This window comes from Amphiprion ocellaris, chromosome 4 (genome assembly GCF_022539595.1).
Source record: "Amphiprion ocellaris isolate individual 3 ecotype Okinawa chromosome 4, ASM2253959v1, whole genome shotgun sequence".
In the NCBI taxonomy this organism is placed as follows: Eukaryota; Metazoa; Chordata; class Actinopteri; family Pomacentridae; genus Amphiprion; species Amphiprion ocellaris.
In genome coordinates, this window is record NC_072769.1 from 35,591,747 (window position 1) to 35,614,035 (window position 22,289).

The window sequence follows — 22,289 nt, forward strand, 5'->3', positions numbered from 1 at the left end:
TGTTCCCTGCAAAATATGAATGCTCGTGCCCCTGGGAGTTGTTCCATTTTACACCTTTCACTCTCCTCTCTTTTTGCTTTCGTCGACACAGCGCCAACACCTCTGCCGCTCTTTAAATAGGACTTAATTTGTTTGAGTTTTCAGCAGTTGTTAGCTCCACCTGCTAGCATCTCCAGGTGGCTTGTTTTTCAATTTTCCCGTTTAGCACCATGGGGGCAACTGTTGTCCTGGTTCCATTTCCATCCTAATTGGTTGATTTTACAGATTTATCATCACGCTTGTTCTACATACAGTGTGTACTTGTGGCTCTGCGCCTGCTGTTTTCAGCGTCGGCCGGGAAACGTGCTCAGAGTGAAGTCAAAGCACGACGCAGATGCCTGTAACCCTGCAGAAAGTGCAAATGTTCGCTCCGTGTTCGGCTCCATCTGGCCTCAGAGAGGACGCTGGAAAACAAGCTCGGCTGAAGTGGGGAGTCAGCGGAGCGTCTTGTCGCCCGGTTCAAATGGGAGTAATGAGGGAGCAACTTTGAAGTGCACAGAACATAGAGAAGAAGACCTCTGCAGTCGGAGCCCCGCTCTAAGTGGGTCATACAGTTTGCCTTTGTTAACAGATGCTGTTTGTTTTAGTCTTTGTCTCGCTCTTCCTCAGAAAACAAGCGCTGGCAGCCAGTTTGCCCTCGCTCCTGCTGTGCTTTTTAGACTCCAACATGGCTGAGTAACTTTATGTTAATTACAACGTTACAAACATGTTTCTGGTCTCTGCAGGCCGCTGAGAACAAATTCCTTTCCCAAAACTTATTTCCTATTTACCCAAATCATGCCGGAGGCTGATCCGTTCCAGCCTGAAGACTGTCAATCGTCCTAACTCACGCACTTCATTTTGGCTACAGTCAATTCATTCTAAAAGATGGAATTTCCTCTGTTGTGGACACAAGGTTAAATTGCCACTGGAGCAGAAGAAAGTTAACAAAACGATCCCTGCAAATAAGTTTTTTAACTAATAATGAAGTGGGTTTAATATTCACCTTCTCACTGGACACATTGGTGAAGCTCAAATATCAATCAGTGATGTTTCACACCTCGATCTTGCAGGTTCATTCCCTGTCACATGGAGAAAGCTGTCCCTCCCTTGTTTGTTGGATGGTTTCATGGTGGATGTAAGTGAAATGCGATGTAGTTCTGGTGGGACACATTTGAGTGAAGTGCAGGAATAAATAACCATACACTGTATATAGTTCACGGATACATTAGCCACTGATTGTTAAAATAGTTGGTTGTACCTACAAGATTTAGTGGAAAGTTACTCCATTTGGTGGTGAGCAGCCAATGAGGATTTACAAGTTTCAGAGCTTTAGGATTGTACCAACGTTAATGTCATGTGACTTTATGGGGTTTCTTATCACTTTATTACAGGTTTAATTTACTTTGATGATATAAATAATAGCTTGTTTTATTGTTTAACTTTAAACTTTGTGTCTCACGTATTGCCAGACCATTATTATCATAAAATGCATAATAGTGTGTTATTCTGCTGCAGTAGAGGCCTGATGTTTTTCAAAATTAGAAAAAACATGAAAAAAATATCCTTGCATCGCATATATCTGCAATCAGCCAAAATAAATTGGAAAATGTTGACATACCGGATATTAACAAAATCCAAATCCGACTTTGCTGAGTAATGTCAAACATTCTTTATCACTTGATTTTATTTATTTTTTTGCATGTTCCTTCATGTAACCTGTTATACTTTCTTTTTTCCATATAAACAGATGGAAGAAGAAGAAACTAAGACATCTTCCAGGAAACATAAATGTAGAAATCTCCATGATAATACATGCAACAGTTGTTAAATATTCTGCCTCTGAAACAAACTGTCCTCCCTGGAGTCGAGTTGCTGGTGTAGTTCAAAGAATCTGACACAATACACCCCCAACATGTTTGACCTTTAAACTTACAATACTTCACCAACTTTTGCCTGCAGAGGTATAACTTGTACTTCTTTTAAACCCATAATAATCCCCTGTGTCTTTCAGAACTTCAATTTCATATTTGCACCCAGGGTCACGCTCTGTCTTACTTCTCTTACAGATAGGCAGGTACACTAACTTAGGCTCTATGCAGAAAATCTCCACCCTCACTGTTCTCACTTTTCTCTTTCTTCTGATCCCGTAGCATTTACTGTATTTTTTTAGCACCCTTTAGCCCACAGCCCACATTAACTTGACAGCTCTCCTGGCCTTTTCTGCACACGGCAGTATTTTGACAGACAGAAAACCCCGGGATGTCTGTTTTTTCATTTTTGTTTTTAATATCATCAAAGAAGCGTCATGCTGTTGCCATTTCTGCTCTCTCTGTTCATCTCCCCATATCACTCCATGTCCTCCCTCTCTCTTTTACCAACCAGTATCCGACCTGTCTGCTATGATGACCATTAAGGCTGGGCCGGTGGTGCCGGTGGGCCTGCTGCTTCCCTGCTTACGTCCCCGTTGCACCACAGTGAGCTCGCTGGCCTGGAGCCGCTAACAAGCTGTGCATTCAGACAGTTGATGCTACAAATGGAGCTGTGCACTGGACCAACTCTGGAGATGAACAACTGAAGCGCTGCTGAATCCCCTCGGCAAGGGAGGGAGCAAGACCTCCCACTCTCTGCAGACGAAGCTGAAACTGGGTCTGACTTTCATTTATCTCCGGTATGGGAATGCATTCTCTATGTGTGTGTCACAGTGTTATTTATTCTAATTTCATGAATACAGCACAACACTGGGATAAATAATGTATTGTAGAGGTAATTGGCATTGCTCACCAAAAATTCAGGGTATGGTAGACTAAACTAAATCCTTACTACTATGACAGAGAGACAAAACTCTAATATTTACAATGAATATTATGCAGACAGAAATACATACATAGAACCAAATAGACAATTGTTGAGAAATATTAAGTACACATTTTGACATATTTGATTCTGAAGGACACAAATAGGTAACAGCTAGAATTCTTTTGTTCTAAAAACAACATAATAAAGTTCTTCAAGGCTCTATTAATGTTTTCAGTTGGATGTTTTATCTTAGTTCCCAGAATGTTCTCTTCAAAGGTAGTATAAAGTTCCCAAAATACGTTACTGGACCATTATACACTAGTGTTCTTAAAATGTTCGCCTAATTTTGCAGCGAGAACATCCTACCCTTGTTATAATGGAACACTGTGCTAATGTTTTATTAAAGAACATCTTATAATGTGTTAGCTTAGCAACATCCCCTGAAGAACATTGCGAGCAGAGTGTTTAACCTTTGTTAAAATATCACATCAGAGGTATGTTTTATAAATAGCATTCTCTTTTTGGAGGACTCATCTTGGAAACAATTTGAATGCTGGTGTGAGAATGTTTTTCCTTTGTTACCATAGAATAGAATCTGTACTATTGGCAACATCCTCCAAACATTGTGTGAGTGTTGCAATTTATGTCTTAGTTTACTTTTAACCTCATATGAAGATTGTTGATATGATAAATGATGAATATCCTTAAAATGTTCTTTGAACATGAAACTAAAATGTCCATCCCTCCATCCATTGTTTATACATTGCTTAATCCTCATTAGAGTCATGTGGGGGCTGGAGTCTATCCCAGTTGCCTTAGGGTGAAGACAGGGGACACTCTGGACAGGTTGCCAGCCTACCGCTACATATACAAACAAACAGTCACACTCGCATTCACACCTACGGACAATTTAGAATCATCAATTAACCTCAGCATGTTTTTGGATTGTGGGAGGAAGCCGGAGACCCTGGAGAAAACCCATGCATGCACAGGGAGAACATGCAAACTCCATGCAGAAAGATTCCGCGAAGAACCGAGGATCTTCTAGCTGCAAGGCAAAAGTGCTAACCACTGACCCACTGTGCAGCCCCTGAAATGTTTTCTTTAAAACCTTATTAGAATTGCCATATCTTCTCTCTCTTGCACACACAGGATGCCTTCACTTGTTTTAGGTTTTATCACAACAGAATATTGCAGTGCCACTTATTAAAGGTAAATATCAGGTTACCTCTGCTTTAAATTTCCTTGATTCTCTCTTATTCAGTACATGGCTTTAGTGTTTTTAGGCAGTTGTAAGATCCTGTAGGTGGAGCATGATCGATGGCTGTGGGCCAATCTGGGCCAAAATGCTAGGGCTGTGTTTTGTTTTTTGTTATTTTTTTTTCTTCGTTGTTCCATTCCAGTCCTGGTTGTTAGCTTGGTAAATGATCTGCATACCTCTTGCAAATTTAAGGATACCACTAATGACTATTTTTCAAGTGATTATTCCATCTCTATTCTACTGATTAGTCAGTTTTACAAAATGATCGTTTGGAACTCTAAGTTCGTATTGAACCCCTTAACAATAAAATGCAACATGGACAACTTGAATATTTTATAATTATATTTTAATTAAGTCTAATTAACTCTAACAAGTGCAAAGACCTTGTTTTAGTAATTCTGACTGTTGCTGCAGATTCAGGAGGCTGTACACACAGCGTAAAGCTATGCATCTATGAGGTCTGAATATTTGTCACAGCAATCCCTAAATATAAAGTGTATGATAGCATTATTACAGTTTCTTGTCTCTAAAAGTGGTAATGCACCAAAAATGATAATGGAACAGGTTAGAATAACAACTTCTACATTTGTCAGGTTTTTTTTTTTTTTTTTTTTGCCTGACTTTGTGCAGCAGAGCCAGACACACAGGAACAGTATCAGAGGAAGTGAATGGATAATGAATCCAATATTTGCAGGACTGAAGTGTAAATTGACCATACCTTAACACAGTAAAATGAAAGTAGAAAGTTATTAGGCCCTGATAAATGAGCAGCTTCAGCTTAATGCAGTTTTGTTTGATGTTGGATGAAGGTACACAGACGTACTTTGATGTTAGTTTGTTAAAACTTTGTGTCATCACTGGATTCCATTAAAAATCTTTAAAATTTTAAAAAATATTGATCCTGAAAGTTAAATCTTGAGCTTGGAATAGGTACCTGTCAAAGTTTGATCGTCTGACAAGAGCTTCCTCTGCAGATTTTCTCAGTTTGGGCTGTTATTTATGTAAGTTCCATGTTTTTTGGACTAAAATTGGAGACTGAACATTCATGCTTGATGAAAAGACCTTACAACAAGGTGGAGGTTTTTAATCATATTGTTCTTGTGCAATAAAATGTAATTACAAATGTGATTTTGTTTAGAATTGAAGCTTTGAATTCGGAGTTTTCCTGGCTGAATATGGGCCAGCATGATTGGTCTGCCAATAGCAAAGTGCATTTTCCTGTTTTTCAGACTATTTGGTCCTTTGTGCTGGAATGTTGTGGAATGAAAAGGGAGCTGAGTCTGAAGGCAAAATTTCCGATTTGCCACTCAAACTATGTTCCACCCTCAGCTATAATCATGAGCTCTGTGTGGTGACAGGTGGAGATACAAGCTGTTGAAATGAGTTTTCCTTCCATAAGATAGTTGCTTCTCCTTGAAAAGATCTGACTGAGGTTGTTCATCTGATCAGGATGCTTCTTAGGCACCTTAATTTGGAGGTTTTCTGGGCAAATCCAGTTGGAAGAAGATCCTAGTGTAAACCCTGAACATACTGGTCGAATTACATATCTCATCTAACCTGGAGACTATTCTGGATCCCTCAAAATTATCTGGAAAACATAGCTGGGAAGAGAAACGTCAGGAATGACTTGGTTAGAGATCTGACCTGGATAAGAGGAAGAAAATGGATGGATGGATAGTATGGCTGATTAAACGAAACCCTAATTAACAAAACAGGTTAAAAAAAATGTTTCTATTGTTGATTCTTATCATTTTGGTACTCAGTAAAACCTCTATTAAGGAAAAACGCCGGTCATTAATTTGAAAACACACTAATTGGAGCACATGAGGGGGAAAAAAGAATTACACTTGTTATATTTTATTGATTCACTGTCTTTTGGTTTGTATGTTTGGATACCCAGGTGCATTTTTTTTCTTCTCAGATCCATCATGAGTGCAGCAACTGACCTGAATCTGCCACTTTTTACTGTACTTTAATAATAACGAGTAGAATCACAATTACACACCTGGCATTAACGTAGCCGGTAATAGTAGCAGCAGGAAAGGGGAGGAAGGGAAGCAGCAAAAAATGGGATAAAAGAGGGATGTACAGAAGAAAGAAGGAGGTAAAATAGAAGCAATAACGAGAAAGCAGATGAAGTGAAAGCAGAAAGAAAACGTTTGTCTGAGGAGCTGACTCCAGCAGTGTTGGTGGCAGCTGCATACTGCAGAAGTTTTCTATGCCTGCTTATTTCTTTCTCACTCCTCAGATTATCTTTGGCTTGCTTTTCCTGCCTCGCACCAACTAACTACATGTCCACACACACATACACACACACACACACACACACACACACACACACACACACATATATACATATATATATATATATATATATATATATATATATATATATATATATATATATATATATATATATACATATATATAAAACCTTCCACTTGAGAGGGAGCAGAGCCTGGACAGCACACGGGGGAACAAACAGCATGCAGCGTTTATAGAATGAGCTCCCCGATGTCTCGGTCCTATCAGCTCCTATAATCAATGGAGGCGTCGGGGAGAGCACAGCCACAGCTCTCCGGAGGAAACCAGCAGACTTCAGGCATCTGCCAAGTCGGCAATAAAGAAAAACAGATGACCTGTTAATTGCAAAGACTTGGACACTGGAGAAAAGATCAAGTTAGGGAATGCAATACTGAAATGACATTATTCTTTACTAAAAACTTGCTCCTCAGCGGAGAGGCCTCACATGAGACCTGTGCAGACTGAGTCAGGCCTTTCACAGAACAGGAACTGGTCTGTTTTTTTTTTTTTGTTTTTTTTTCTGTCGATGTAGCATTTACATACCATTAAAAAAATAGCTAATGTGAAACTTTTTCTCTGGGTACAGTGATTGACATCACCCTGCTATGATATGCAACATACCAATGAATGTGGTGAAGGAGAGCGTGACACCAGGGGGCTGCTGAGCATATTTTAATGTGTTAAAAATGTGCTGAATGTGAGGCACAGTGGAGTAGAAAAGTGACCTCGCCATGATGACATCTGTGCATTGCAGTCGTTAGAATACCAATAAACAGATTGGCTGTGATGCTGGGGAATAGAGAAAGGGTCTGCAGATTTGTCTTCCCATCCTGCCTTAATGATATCTCCCGGTGATAGAGGGTAACCTTGAATCCCACAGGGCCTCTCTCCATTTGCTGATGTCTCAGGTAAAATGAGACCCGTTCTTACTGTCGTGTGAACGTCACATCGATGGTACATCTCAGGACGCATGTTTTACTCTGAGTGCTGCACTCATCCAGGCTGTATATGATCATTGAGATTGATTTCATGCCCTTGGCTGGTGGTGAGTAGGTTCATGTGTGCGTCATTGAGTGTGAAGTCTTTTGACAGAGATTAAGAGAAAATACAATAATGGGCTCTTATCTCTTTATTAATGGACAATAGTGGTCTTTCCTCAGTGACCTCAGGCACTGTAAAGCTTCCTGACTTCAACTGCAAGCAAAGCATGAAATGCAAAAAGACTCTACTAAACTGCAAGAAAATACGTGCAACATTTAAAAACCGTTAAAGATTGAGCCCCTTTTTATCAAATTAATAAAAGTCTTACATGTTCCGACAATGTTTTGATTTTTTGACTCAAAATAGTACAGAGATGGTTCATTTCACCATGACAGGCTGTTTCAGTGCCTGTAGATTTTAATACAGTGGGACTGCTGTTGTCCCACTTCAGGAAGAAGACTCTCTGTGATTGACAGCTTGTAGGATGTGAAAGTGAGACTAGGACTTTCTTCTGTGAGCGATTATTTTCCATGGAAATGCATGAATTTACAGCACAGTCGTTGCTTTTGACGCATGTGTTTGTTGAGTTTGTCAGACAATTTCATGAAATATCTATTTCAGTTGCGGAGCAGAAGCTTGGAAATGGCTCTGGTTAACTGCTGGTTAACATCTGGTCAGTGAGCTGCATTTCTGTCGCTATTTCATACATATTCTTCTGTCTAACAACAGAAACAAGAATGACAACAACTTTATTGTGATATTAGCTGTGTTCAAATGCAGTATATATGAGCACAGAGAGCAGGAGAGAAGCTAAGAGATGTCAAGAACAGCTGAGTTTAGGTTGGGCTGAAACACAACAGCAAACATAAAAACACAGTAACACACCCAGTCCTTCTTTAGTGTTTTATGATTATTATATTAAAGTTTCCACCATCTCTGGATGTCCCTCAGTCTTACAGTTTCCACAGAACTCTGAGCTGTGAACCATCAAAGCTAATGTTAACTGCAGCCATGTTAGCTACACAATGCACACTCAGGATTTTCCTATTGTTGTAGTGACATTGCCATCATTAATAACAGTAACCCACTGAGTGTTCTGTTCCGCAGATGCATGAAGACTCTTGTGTCACTCTTGCAGCCAGCAGCAGATGATTTGGTGAGTTTTGCTCATTGCTCAGATATCTTACAGTTAACAGAAGCAGCTCTAAAATAGTAAACAAATGTGGTGGACTGTGAGGCAGCTGCTCATTCTTGGTTTGAGAAATGGCAAAAATAAATGTCTTCATATGTATATATAACAGCTTATAGTTTGTACCTCCAAGCTTATTACAACCACTGATACAGAATGTTATGTGTCTGTTCCAGTTTGAGACCAGTGGTGAAATCACAAATAAAATGCATTTAACAGTGGTTCCAAAAACATGTGTAAAACATCTGCAGATGTAGAAAGCTCAAAGTCACATGGTCTCCTGACTCATGACCATATACGCTTTGTTCATGTGCACCAAGAACAATCTGGATTTTTACCGGGAGTAACCGAGCAGTGAGTACCTTGGTTAGGGAGGTGACTAAGAAGAAAAATCTATTGCAGAGATGGAGAATTTGCAGAAAGGGCAATCCTCACAGCAAGATTTCATCAACCCAGTCTTTATGTTTGGGTAGCTTGACAGAACAAAGGCAAACAACACTTCTGAGAGCATGAAGACACTCTCATCGGATGCGACATAAACTGCTCTTTTCGGGCTGAACTCCAAGAACAATGTCTATGTTTGTTTACCTCCTAGACATTGCTCATCACTTGGCTTCTACTATCACTACAATGAAGCTTTGTAGTAGCAGTATCATAAGGGTTATGCAGTGAAATACAGTGATACCATTTAGCACCACAATGACCTGAGTCTAAGACAGCTAAGACTAACAGTGGAGTGACTTCAGTACAAGTAGTCTCTGACTGTCTTCAAGTAGTCTAACACAAGTCCAGACCTGTGAGAACATCTGTGAGGAGACCTGAAGATGGTGGTTCACAGACACTTCCAATCTCATATGATGGAGCCTGAGGGGGTTTACATGACTAATGAGATAAATGGCCTAAATCCATGTTTGCCAAGTTTCTGGAGAAACCAGAGAACTGGAACTGCAACCTCAAGTACTGAATGAATGGTCTGCATAGTTTTGTAAACAAGAGATTTCACTTTTAATATTTTTATTTTTTTCCATTTAAAATTATATCTCCAACACAACAAAGTGCAAAAGTGCACTTTTTAAAATCTCCTTTAGAAACTGTGTATAGCAATATTTACAATGCAACGTAGGGGGGAGCGCAGCGGCAGTACTGTAAGGTGCTGCCTGTGGGCTTTATGTACAAGTCAGTTTTCAACAGTCTTCCCCAGAGATCCATACATCCACAAGGTTTATTTGCCTTCAGTCAAATGTGAGTCTTTCATGCCTATTTGTTCCTTTGTCATTTTATACACCCATAGTCTGCATGTATATTAGGCACGCCATCACTTCCCTTGTGCTTTGTTAATGGAATTGGTTTAACGCATTGTTTGAGTGCCTTCATTGAAGTTGAGTTAAACCATAAAACCGTTTGTTTCCTCCTTTTCTGCACACAGGAATGTATCATCGTTAAGACAGAGCCTCAGCATTATATATATATATATATATATATATATATATATATATATATATATATATATATATATATATATATATATATATATCATTTAAGAAAAGGAAGCTGCACATTCATAGCTTGATGATTTGTTTTTAATTCATCAGTGATTTTGCAGACAGCTTGTTATTATGAGCAAGGTAATTATATCTGCTGAAATACTGATTAAAGTGGAAAATGGACCGGAGTTAGAGAGAGGCTGAATCTCTCTTTGCTTCTTACTGAGTTAGGCCTGGATTATGCTTTCTGTACGAACGTGACGTGCCAAATCTGCACGAGAATGCGTGGCTTTTATACTCCATGCGGCGTCTGCTCCCAAACTGCAGGGGGCAGTGTATCGCAAACACAGTAGAAGAGGTTTGCCATTGTTTACACCACTTACAACATGGCATTTTACCAAATAGTTGCATTTCAGCATGAACTCCTGTTCTTCCACCATGTTTTCCGCCTGTCTCTGCCTGCGTTGCAAGAAAACTTTGGACGTGCGCGACGCAGAAATTTTCTGCTTTGCTAAGGACCGCGCAAGGGGGCGTGGCTGCTAAAATGATGTAATTTGTCCTCGCGAAACCACGTGGACACGTCAAGCATTAAACAAGCTTTACTTTTCTTACCAGATTATATGTTGTTTTAGCTCCTACAATTTAAACTGTGCATGTAAAATGTAACAGAATTCGCACTGGTAAAAGTGTTGTTTGAGCAGTAGAGCTCCAACATCTTGAAGACGTTTTATTTATTTTAAAAATACACTGATTTTGAAAGCTTAATGCCAATGGGCACCTATTAGCTACAGGCAGTTGGAGAGCCATTTTAAGGAGCCATTAATGTGAAGTTGACAGAGATGTTGAGGGGGTGAAAACTGCTTTGTTAAAAGAGAAAAATTGCAGGAAAATCATTGGATAATAATAACTCTCTGAGATACTTATTGGAAAATCATGTCTGGATCTCCAACCAGAATCATTATAAATTAGAATGATGATTATTTTTCCGCTAAAACCTTCATTTTCATTTTATTTACCTGTCAGCTGTGAAAATTAGAATCAGTGCTGCTTCCTCGCAACCTCTCTTCTGAACTGATAATATTTCAGAACATTAATTCTTTAATATTGGAGATAGCTTGGTAGCAACACTACAGTCTACCTGGATTGTAAGCTTTCTTTATCTGCACCCGAGGCCCCTTTGCTGTGTTGAGTTGGCAGTACAAGCAAAGTAAATGTAAAATGGAATTGTATAAGACTTTCTTTAGCCTGAAGTCACAGTAATAGTCATGGAAAACATACATTTATTAAGCTCCTATTCTGCATCATTTATATATTTTGCATTATTATATATTCAGCTGAGGGAGACGTGTGCAGAGGCTACCAGTGCGATATCACATTAAGCTCTGGAGCACACGTCCTGATCATTGGTTGGCGCCATGTTTGGATGATGTTGCAGTGCATTAAGTGGAACTGGGGGCTGCAAAAGCTTAGATCTGCAGATGGCAGCTGCACTGATTTGTGGGTGCGGCCAATCACTGAGGATCACGACTTAAACCGAAAGACTGACGAAATAATTAGCCTCCTTTTTTGAATTTTGAGAATTGTAGAGTGATGCACATCTGGAGACCAAACAGAAAAGATGCTTGATAAGTGTGTTCATGCAGACACAGATATCAAGACTGGTCTCATCTGCAACTCATTGCATACTGACCCTTAGCTTCATATTGTAACACACTGGGTACATTGTAGCGTCACTTTCCAGCAGACGAAGTTCAACTATATATAGAAAAATCCCTAAACGTCAGGAATAGATGCTACGAGACTGTAGCTGAACAGCTGGTGTTGTCACCATCGCTCCTTTTTAGGTAAAGTTTGGGTGGTTAATGTTGTCAAAGGGTGCATTTTAACTCAAACTGGGTTCTTTTCCTAACCTTTACTAACTAGTTTTGGTGTCCAAACTTAGCAAGTGACTGTAAACGAGACTTCGGTGACAAAATAAAAAGGACAAATCCAGGTCCAAGTCTATGAAAACAAACAAGGAATTTAACTATGTGCCACTTCAGATGTCTGTAAAAGAGGCTGTTGGAATTATTAGGTTCTTTTACACTGCAAAAACTGCTGTGGAGAATACTGACACGAGGCGGCACCAATGCCAAAGAACACCTTGTAACTTTCACAAAGCTAGTCTTTGACGCGCTACGAATGAGGACAGGTTCAGCTGTCAAGTTATTCCATAAAGATTCTGTTTAAATGAAATGTAGCTGTCTACTGTACCATTAGGGGTTTGTATGAAGATTAATGCACAGTCCAAGAACCTTGTTTCTTCTTCCCTTACTACAAAAAATAATAATGAATAAATACCTGCATGCTGCCTGACTGACTAAATGAGCATTGTGAGAAATCATTTGGTAAATCCCACAAAATGGCTTTATATGTCGGGTGTGTGATTCTTATCCAACACATCTTGTTCTTATCTTTTTGTCAAATTCAGTGCATATCTTCTCACAGTCTGCTTCCTGTTTTCTACGTGCAATTTTTTAAAAAATGAAAAAAAAATTGAAAAAGGTGTTTGTTCAACCCTGCCACTTGTAAATGGGAAACAAAGTGGCTCAATCTGGTCCATACAACATTGCACCAGAGTGCCCTGTGCAAATCTGGCACATACTAACTATCCAAACATGCTAATGAGCTAAATATCAACAGTCTTTCTCCAGAAACACAGACTCCGTCTTTTAATGTAAGTTTAGTGATGTGTTGGTAAAGATTAGTTTGCAGTATGTTCTGTCTGTTCTATGCTGTTACCTACTCATTATGAGCCAGGAAGGTTTAAAAACCTTCAGGAAAAGTGTTATTTCTGTATTTCATGTGCACCTTTTGAAGGCAGTGTGAATTTAAGTGCATATAATTCACTAAACACTGTGACACAGACTCGAGGGGTTTGTGTTTTTAGTGCTATTCCAGATGGTTTTGTAGCTTCTCCAGCAGGCAAACAGGGAATTTAGCATGACGTAGCATTTATTTCACACATAACACACAAAAACGTTTATTTTTGTTATTTATCCAACAAAAAACACCTTGTTTGCACTTAGAGTCTCAGAAATACTTCATTACTGGTGTATTCTTAAACACAATTTAGTGGTAAAACCACATTTTATTGAACATTTCTTCTAAAAAATCTGTAGCTGTATATGTTACACAGTTTGACTTTATACCATTTAGCTGCTTTGAACTGTGCATATGTGAGCTGTTGTCCTGCTGTTCGTCCTGCATACACTCAATTACAGTGATGTAGCGTGCCCCACTGCTACACAAACACATTTCAGCCTTTGTTTTATTTGTCGCAAAGCGCTGCACCATGATAAACTCCAAATGTGTTAATAACCCTTGTGGAAGCCACGCTGGGAATTTAAGCCACCTATAACTAAATTATTGTTTAAGGTGCTGCAGTGCTTTCAAGCATTTATCTTGCTCTTATTGATTTCCGTTGTGGAGATGAGCTCGTACAACATTTGTGAACTTCCGCACAATGGCAAAACTCCATCAGATTATCCTTTAAAAAAGAGATTGTGAAATTCACCCTCTATTACAAACTGAATGAGGAGAGGGAAAAGTTATTCTGTGTGTCATCAGCCGTGCCTTGACCTTTTGTGGGAACGTATTTAGATGGTGCAATCATGTGTTAATAGGAAAAAATATCAAGTACCTTTTTCTCCCAAATGGAAATGTCACGTATCACTTTTAAAAAAATTTTTTTTGGAGGAGTGGGATGAAACTGTTAACATGCAGTTAAATGAATTGTGGCTCATTTTTGTGAGTGCATTGGGAAGGTATGCAGCAGACCAGAGATAAGAGCAGCTCAGACGATTGGAGGAAGCGTTCATACAGTCGCCGTCCGCTCAGGGAAGGAGGACCAGATAAGGGCTATAGCTCTTAGGGGCTTCTAAGGCTCAAATCATCTGCCTCAGACTGGATGAATCTCAACCATTTTGCCTTCAAGTGTATTAGATATATGCAACTCCCTGACATTCAAAGAGACTGAAAAAAGAGACTCTTTCCGTTTTGGATTTCTGTGACAATTTGCCTTTTGTGGTTGGAGTTTCTGCAGGCAGACAGATGGAAGAATGAGGCAGCCAGGATTCTCTCAGCAGGCGGATGTTGGCGACCCAAACCCAACAGCTTCACACTGAACCTGTATGTCCAAGACAAGGTGGAGGCATGTTAAAAAGGGGAGTTGGTGAAAAACGCTGTCATGTAATAACACAAGGAAGCTTTTGAAACTCTTTTTTGGATCAGCTCAGTCATTGTTACTGCAAAAATGTAAGAATGAGGATGTGGTCGTAAAAACAATTGTTTGGAAATATTTTGCTACAGAGAGGATGAAGTTGACCACAAACACGTTCCCTGTAGTGTCAATGAGACTAATTTGATGAGTGCTAAGTCAGATCTGAATGCCATCCAAATTAAAAATATCATTTTGGATCTGTTTGCCAGTGTTGCACCATATGCAAAGGGTCTTAAACAGCAGAGAGAATCACCGGTGCGATAACTTTTCACCTTGCAGAAGTCGTGTTACCGGTTAGGACAGTTAGCAAACATGATCCAGTGGCATAGCACACCTGTTTTTGTTAACTGCCATCCCAGAGCTACATGAAAAATCAAGTCCTGATAGATATTATTCAGCTACAACAGACTTGTGGTCCAGTTTGACTATGGAGCTCTACATAAGTTTGACCGTCCACTGTATTAATGAGGAAAAACACCTGAAAAGTTGCTCTTTGCATTGTCATCTTTACAGGATGATCATGAAGCCAGAACATGTAGGTGAAGAAAAGCAAAACTTTGGCGTCTTGAGACCTCGATGAAAGACATGAAGTCTGTATAACAACCAACGATGTGGTGAACAAGTGGACCAGACTGTGCCTTGCAGTTGGTAAGTTTTACTCATGCTGTACTTACTAAGAAGTTTATTCATATTGCAAGAAAAACAAAATATCGCAATGTCAGTTTTTCCAATATCATGCATCCCTGCTCATTGATGTACACTCGCCTGGTATGCTAATTGAAGTGCTTGTAGTTGCTTTGTGTTCTAAAGTCTATGTAGGTATTTTATAAAATGTTGCTTGTGTGAAAATACATTTTAAAAAAACAAGGGAGAAAGATAACTTTGTAGAAAAATATGCATATTAGGGTGGACAACACCTTAGTGCACAATGAGTTTTTCCACCTTCAGCCTCTGTCCACACAAGCTTTGCTTTAAAAACAAACAAACAAAAAAAATGAACATCTGTCCACAAGAAAATGCAACAACTTAAATTCAGCACTGTCAAGAAACAAACCAACAGGTGGCGATAGTATACAGTTAGAAACCTAAAATAAATGTAGTTTCATCTCCTTAGTTATTTTCTTTGCTTGATGCAGGCCAATAATTTGATCCTTCTGAGACAGATTAACATCCTTTCCATGACCACAGGATTTGTCTTCCATATGGTTGTTTAAGAAATGAGAAGCTCCTCACTGCATCTGCTAGGGTTAAATAAGTTGTTGCAGCAGAAACGTATTCATCATTGCAGTAATTATCCAATGGAGGCTCTTATCTGTTTGCTCAGATAAATCCACCAAACACCTTCACTTTCAGCCCAGGTGAAGCCATTTAAAAAGTAAATCTGTCTGTGATTTCATATTTTAGTACCAGGTTCAGCGATTGCATTTTTTCTTCTTGTGTCTATAATAAGTCTTATGAAAGGAGCTGCCCCAGGGCCACAAGACATAACTTTTGTACAATATGAAGCGACCCGTCATTATACACAGAAAATGTCAGCTATTATTTAAAATTACGCCTTCACTCTTTCTTATTTTCAGGACAGCGTCGCGTCTCCGAATCCTCTCAAGGACATCGTTTCTCCTCTTCTCCTCAAAGCTGCACAACTCCCATTGCTGCACGGCGGGGAAATTGTTTCAATTAGCGTTACAGAGGTGTTTTTCATTTGCTTTTGACTAGTTGGTTTTATCATCCGCTATAAAGATGAAGTGGGCAACACAAACAAGACTCATTATCATCGGCGGCGCTCTGTGCTCTTAACTATCCGCTCCTTCTTCCGTGCACTATTTGTCTGTGTTTGCTGCCATCTCCCTCAAGATTGAACGCTTTGCATTAAAAACTGGGCCACCCTGGCAGCCTGACAAATGAAGGCAGTCGCATGTTTGGAGACACCTCGTTCAACAGTTATTGAAGTTGATAACTTATAATTTGCATATAGATAAGGCATTCTTACCTAGACTAAATCTTTAGCATATAAAGTAGAATTGTGCTCTCTTTTTTGGGGGGTTTATTTTTCTTCAAGTTGAATTGTACTGACAAAAGCTGGCATACAATTTGAAGGTAGATTGATTCGAATGTTTGGGTGCTGCTTAGAATTTAGTGAAGGCAAGAATGTCAGCGTGCCACTTGACAATGTAATTACAAATGACAAATACTCATTAGACCTTAAAGAGGATGCAAAAACAAAGAAATGTGAGCTTTTTCTCTGTTTGGGAAGACAACAGCTACTGTGCAATTACCCAGTCAGGCTGAATTCAACCCGTAAACACGAGCGTTCCAGGATGAATCATGCATGAATCATCTAATAAAGTAATAAGCAGAGGAAGAATTTTCTCACATGCTGAAAAAAGGAGAAGTCGACGAAATATCAGCCACCTTTCTGGGAGCTTCAGTCCCCAGTTTCTGCTCCTATATTTAGCTAAATGCATGTTTAATACTGCTAGTTTTCTCCTCTTGAAACGGGAATTGCCCTCGAAAGAGAAAAAAAATCACTGGGCGGGTTGTTGAGGATAAGGAGCTCATCAGACACTGCAGGGATAAGCCTGGTTAATACCCTGTGAACTAAACATCACACTGTTAATGCAGGCTGCCATTTTACCGGCTGCCAGGGATGAAGGAATTGCCACCCAAGTGAAACTGTCAAGGAGATATATATAGGCATATATATCAAACCATATGTGTTTTTTTTTTCTCTGAAATACACCCTGTGCTGAGATGTTGGCTCTAATGGACTGTGTGTGCTTTATTTGTTAGAAAAATACCACATTTCACACAATACATTAATGCTATTATCAGGATTAAAGCTCCAATTAAATTGTGTCCATGAATGTTAAATGCGATTAAAAAGGTCACAGTCATTTTTCTATGTACGTGTAGAGTTACATGTTGCTGCCAAGTGCAGACATCTGTGATGCAGAAGCAGGTTGGATTTAGTGAAGGGTCTGCAGGGGTTTTTTTTTTGTTTTTTTTTAAAACTCAGGATACGATTGACTGCAAGATTGTTATTTCTGACAGTTTCTGCCTCTGAAAGTGTGAAAGCACTTTCTGTTACAGGCAGATAAGTTGGATGAAATACTCCAGCACTACAAGAACTCCTTGAGTATTCAAAGTAGGGAACAGAAAGAACACAAAGTTCTCGGATAACTTTGGGATGCAATCATTCAATGTGAGAATTATTTTACAGCCAATGCCCTTTATTATTGACTTTGACATAAACAAACGTGATGCATTATTCACCTTTTTCTTGTTTACAATAAAGGCTGCCATTATTTTAGAGCACAGTTTAACTTGAAACACTTCAGTTTGACTGAAGCAGGTCTAATAGGGTAGATCGAACACTAAAGGAGCAGATGATTTAAAACGACAGTGAAATGGTTAAAGGACAGAGCAAAGAGACAAGTTAAATTATGTTTGTGTGAACCCTATTACAGGTGCAAACTTGACACAGGCCAATTCAGGGTTTTTGCATCATCATGTGCTGGCTGGTACAGAATGTAGAAGTTGGTGTGCACACAATTTTGTTCATACTACAATAAATTCATGTCAGACTGATACGTAAATGGTTGCAAACACACCCGGTTCTGTGGAAGCTTACAGCAGCTCATTTCAGATTAGGCTGTAACTCTGTGTTAGTAATTATTCTTGTGTGGCTGGACAGAACACCGGGTATCTGGAGATTTTAGAACTTCTCACTGTTTGGCTTTTGGTAACAGGAATCATGTAGAAATCAAAACGTTTGTAGGTCTTATGGCGACTACTTAAATTATAACTCTGTCAGTGATGAATTAACCCTTCATTGAATTTTATTTGAATATCCAATTATTGAAGTTTGCACTTTGGTACAACTGTTGTTTACAGATTCAGCTGTAACAACATGTCTGTGATTATTCTGGTCTGGGTGGAAAGAGCACAGGGTATCTGGAGATTTTAGAACTTCTCACTGTGTCGCTGTCCTGTAACTCTTGCAGTGACTGCTTGGATTACAACTCTGTCATTGAGGAATTAATCATTCATTCAACCTTTATTTAAATCTCCAGGAGCCTTGGAAGTTTGCACTTTGATACAGCAGCTGGTTACAGACTCCACCGTAACACTGTGTCAGTGATTATTCTTGTGGGGGTGGACAGAACCTAGGATATTTGTAGAAATCAAAGTCCATGTAAGACTCGCAGCAACTATTTCAATTACTATTCTGTCAGTAATGAAATCTTTACCTATTCAATATTTATTTAAATCTCTAGGAATCATGAATGAAATTTTCAAATCACTTTATTGTTATTGTACAATGAAATTCTGTTTGATATACTCATATTAAAACAGCGGATGAAAACTAAAAACAAACAGGCAATAAAACCAACAAACAAAAAACATGTAGTTTAAGAAAATATTCAGTATTCAGTTATAGCAGCCACATCAGTGAAGTGCAAAATTTTAAAGTGCAAACGGTGTCTCGCTTCTTACGTTCTGGGAAATGTGTAGGGGATGTTCTCATTTACATTAATGCCGAGAGTACAATCAACAGAATAAACAGGCAACACTCAACAAGAGAGCAAACAACAGAATACAGTTACAAGCAGTTACATTCAAACACATTGTAACACAAACATGGTCAACAAAGTGTGACTGCTTTCTCTGTCAGTGCATAGAAGTATGTGTTTGCACTTATGCAGACCTCTGACTATAATAGAAGAAGGTTTATACATCCAGTAAACAGAGTCAAACATTAACATTCATTTGAAGTTGTCTGTCTGACCACTTAATGATTTTACCTCCCTTATTTACACACCCTTTGTTGCTTGAGATCCCAACATCTGTTTTTGTTATTTCGGTCCTACATTCCCTCCTTTGTTCATCAGCTGGTTGCTGGCTGTGTTGTGGTGCTGAGCAGGTTGGATACACCGGGTTTATCAGAGTTTCTTCTTCACTGGAAACAGCTGCCTGCCTCATCTGGAACTAATGAGAGCAGTGACACCATATCAAAACAATTAGGTTCAGGGCCATAAAGCCAAAACAATGCGCTGAATAAAGCTAATGGGCTCCACGGAGCTAAGAGGAACTGCAGCATCACAACTCTCTGACTTCATCCACACTTTATTGATCAGTAGTTACTATGAAAGTAGTGATTGCTCACTCTGAAATTCCACTAGCTAAATAGCTTTCTTCAAATACACCAGCAAAATCACATGAACTGAAAATGAAAGAAGCATCTCCGTGAATCTAGTAATTTAATAATCTTGGAGTGTACACAGCAAGTAATTTTACATTTATTTTTAAATCAGTACATTGAAGGGAAAGAGGCAGAAAGGAACACGGACTAATCAATTATCTTTAGATTTGCACTCCTGACTGTGCTCAGTATTTGTACTTTTTGGGTCAGAAACGAACCACTCATGAGCAGAGGAGCATTAAATGTCATGGAAAATATAAAAATAGATGTTCAGCACACAGTAGTTACCTCTGGACAGGCTCCAGTGCAGCATCAGCATGCCTGGCCTCCACATAAAGCACATGGTTCGGTCGTCACGTTGATCCGTACAGACCTGCTCTGTTCTAAGGTTGTGGTCTTATTCACAGAAAGCTTTATTTATGGATCTCTGTTTGCATTTCACAATAGCTGATCTGACTTCTTTGTGTAAAGAGAAGTATAAAGAGAAGTGACCTGGTTTCTGAAGTAACCTGAATTCAGGTTAAATTTGAATAGCTACATTCACAGTTATATTGAAAATGAAGGGGAAATGTATATTTTTTCTGCTTTATACTGAATATAGACAGTATTATCTGCAAGTTTTAGTTGATTTCATTGTAGAGTAAAAGTAAAGACACAAAACCTATTCAAAGACAAATATTGAGTTGTGTCGTTGTTTCTCTGATGTCCGTGATGTTCAGGTGGAGAAGAAACGCCCGTTGACACTGACTTTCTTAATAAGAACTTTATTAAAAGAAAGAACAGTATCGTACAGACAGGAGCTGTCTGGAAGGATGTGGCCCAATGATCCTCCTCGAACAAAGACCAACGGTCAGTTTTTATACCTTCTAGCAACGTATAAAATTACAGCATCTGGTTTACAACCCCACTAAAGAGTGACAACTCCTCAGACAAGACTCCCCTTCTGTGCATTCCTAAGGGTCACAAATCAGCTATAGGTTAACAGTGGACCCCAAAGTCAACACAGCATAGGATTTCTGGAGCCTGAAAACACATCTTCAGTACTTACTACCATCTGTTAAAAGTTCACTCTATGGTCAACAACCACCAGATCAGATACTTCAGTTGTGAAGTGGGGAAAAAGTTTAATCGATGAGAGCTTTGCACAGTGTTTCCAGTATGTGAAGCAGCTTCATGAGGTCAGCATCTAGAAATGCTTCCATTTATCACGTGAGATTTGTCAAAGCTCAGCTGGTGAAATTTCTTAATACACTGTAGGACCTTACAGGCCCTTAAAAGCGCAGTCTGAAACTTTGTGCGCATTCTAACTGCTCCTATCCAGCCTTTCTCAGGGCTGTTTTCGGAGGTGGATACTGAGATACTTCTGAAGAAATTGCTTTGTAGGGATTGAGCAAATTTTTTCTGTCATCTCGATGCCCTCGTCAAGCTGAACATGGACTAATCAGTCATCAAGTTGAAATCTTCTCCTCTCTAACATCGCAATCAGTAACATAAAATTCACCATATAGGCTAAATTTGAAAACTTTGAAAAATTTTTGTATTTCCTACGTGCTCATAGAACTGGAGTTACATCTAGTAAATACTGTTTGCCGTCATTTTAATGCACTTAACAGAGTAGAAACAGAAAGACTGAAAATCCCAATTATGGCTCCATCTCTGTAAACCATCAGTTGTGTTCTGTCCAAGTAGGGCTGATGAACAGCAAACAGCCCCATTCAAATGCATTAGTAACCCACGTTATGGGACGAAGCTCTCAGCTGAGGAAAAAGAAACGTTTGTCATTTCCGGGAGGCTTTTTCTCCACTCACATTTGCCCTTACTGTGGGCTCATTTTTCACTGCAATATGAAGTCCTGCACCTGTATGGAAGCAGAACAACCATGAAGAATGAGACAGAACTCAGAAATATACTGTGTGCAGAATGACACAGTTATAATTGCATACATTATAAGAAAAGACAAAAACAAAAGTTGCATTTATTTTATTTATTTTACAATATTGGAAAAAAAAAATGGAATCAAAATGTCCAACATTTTTCCAAGTGCTCACAGATGTTACCAATCCTAGAAAAAACAGTAACCCTACATATTATAGATATTTTACTCTGATACTTGGTTGAACATGTGTCTCCTCTCTGCTCTCAGTAAACGCAGCCTGAAGTTCAGCCAAAAAGTCCCTGAATTTTTGTCACATCATTGTTAGTCAGAGATGAGTCACTCATAGCTTTTCTTTTGCATTAAGGAACTCAGAATTTTTTTTGTTTTTTAGAGAATCAGGTCATAAAAAACATTAAATTTTTTTGAGAAGTTTTAAACTGAAACATGTAGAATAGAATTATTTTAATGAAATGAACTGAACATCACAGATGAGATGTTTAAGGTGCAGTGGAAGGTTAAAACTCAGATGATTCTTTGCATTTTTACAGTTTCTGGCTCTGAATGTTGTCATTTTGGACAAGACAACATGCCTTTAAACCTGTTGTGAGTTTTGGGGTTCAGAAGGTTCAGACAGTGTTTCCTCTCTGACACCTTTATTCAGAATTTGAACACTTTTTGCTTCCTATTTAATTCTGTATGTGTTATTGCATAGCTGTGATCCTTTCAGTTTTGTTCTGCAATGTAAAAAAAATTGCAAAAAATAAAACCAAACCTTTGAATAAGTCACGGTATCCATGAGGCTGATTCTCTGCAAAGTCAGAAAGCTTTAGGAGGCCTGTTGAAAATATTTGACAGTTTCATCTGTGCGATATACAATTCAAGGTCGCAGACAGGTGGTTTTTCTCTTTCCGAA

At 39.0% G+C, this 22,289-nt stretch overlaps 1 long non-coding RNA gene across 1 annotated transcript in view; it reads left to right on the forward strand.

Annotated features, from left to right (window-relative positions):
* Nucleotides 1-19,511, forward strand: part of LOC111576870 (uncharacterized) — a 128,395-nt gene extending 108,884 nt beyond the window's left edge. Inside the window, exons 4-7 of the long non-coding RNA XR_008601328.1 lie at nucleotides 2,404-2,689; nucleotides 8,471-8,519; nucleotides 14,112-14,945; nucleotides 15,875-19,511. This is a non-coding gene — a long non-coding RNA (uncharacterized LOC111576870). The remainder of the gene's footprint in view (nucleotides 1-2,403; nucleotides 2,690-8,470; nucleotides 8,520-14,111; nucleotides 14,946-15,874) is intronic.
* The last annotated feature ends 2,778 nt before the right edge of the window (nucleotides 19,512-22,289 follow it).